This window comes from Primulina huaijiensis, chromosome 12 (genome assembly GCF_012295235.1).
Source record: "Primulina huaijiensis isolate GDHJ02 chromosome 12, ASM1229523v2, whole genome shotgun sequence".
NCBI lineage: Eukaryota > Viridiplantae > Streptophyta > Magnoliopsida > Lamiales > Gesneriaceae > Primulina > Primulina huaijiensis.
This window is the reverse complement of record NC_133317.1, coordinates 14,871,749-14,873,053: the sequence shown is the minus strand read 5'-3', so window position 1 is coordinate 14,873,053 and position 1,305 is coordinate 14,871,749.

Below are 1,305 nucleotides of genomic sequence, written 5' to 3'. Positions count from 1 at the left end.
CTAGAAAGTAGCGCCTAGGCGCTAGAGCTGCGGCAATTTTGGCGTCGCGGCGCCAGAAAGTGGCGCTGAGGCGCTAAAAACACGAAAAATCAATATCTAAGTCAACTTTCACCTCCTCCAATCATTTTTCTCCTCCCTCACACAAACCCACATGCATTTCCTCTCCATTTTCAAACTTCTTTCTAATTTTATGGGAGATATGCTCAAGAAAATTATGAAATGAAGTTAGATTTGTGATCCTCTCATAACGGGCTTCACGAGGATGTAAGTATTTCCCATTTTTGTTCAAGTTTGGAAATGGGTTGAAGTTTAGAATTTATATTTGAGTTGATATTTGAGATATTAAGATATTTAAGATGTTGTATTTGAGTTGGTTTGAATTTAAAAGGGATATGAGAATGGTTTCTTGTTTATGTGCGAAGAACAATTTCCACACCTTTTGTATTTCGTGTTTATGGGACATTTGTGTTTGGATTTTGGAGTTATGGTCTTCATCAAACTTGTAGATAATCAAGTTAGCTTCGATTTGGTTCAAGAATAACTCAATTCCATGAAGAATTGAAAGAGATATGCTATATTTATTAAACCTGGTCTAGAATCCCGAGTTTGTGTCCATGGCTTATGTTTATTCGAATTCTGGTATTAATCGGTTAGGATTCCGAATTTGGTGTTCAAATATAAATTATAGAACATTGTCTTGTCTTCAAAATGATATAAAATGGGCTTGATTCCATTGAGTATTGAGGGAGTTATGCTACAAATACTAAACTGTGGCAGATTTGTACTGATGCAGAATTCGTGGGAATTATGTTGTATGTTTCAGATTATGAACGACATAGTAAATGACTTTATTTGACAAACGTTTATGAAGAAGAATTGTTAAGATTTGATTTTCTTGCATATCCAATTGGCGGATCTTGATTTGAAGCCGTATTGAATTAATTATGAAGTTTGTACAGAAACTGCTCTGTTTTGATAAATGATCCGAGTTCTTGAGTTATAGTAGACTTCAGAGATTCAAGACTTCTCACTTACACATTTTGATCTTCGTTTGTAATAATTGAAAGGTATGTTACGGTCGGTAACATACGAGGTAAAAGTATCATTTTTATTTTAAATTGAAAATTCTATGGCTCGATGAATTACTTGTGATTTGATGATGATTGTGGCCTTGAGATGAGTTTATTATAATATCGAAATGATGATATTGATTTGCATCATTACCTTGCATATTGAGCCACTTGTTGATTCAGATTTGATATGGCGGAGGTCGCCTTGATTTATTGATTTGTTGGACGTATGGGG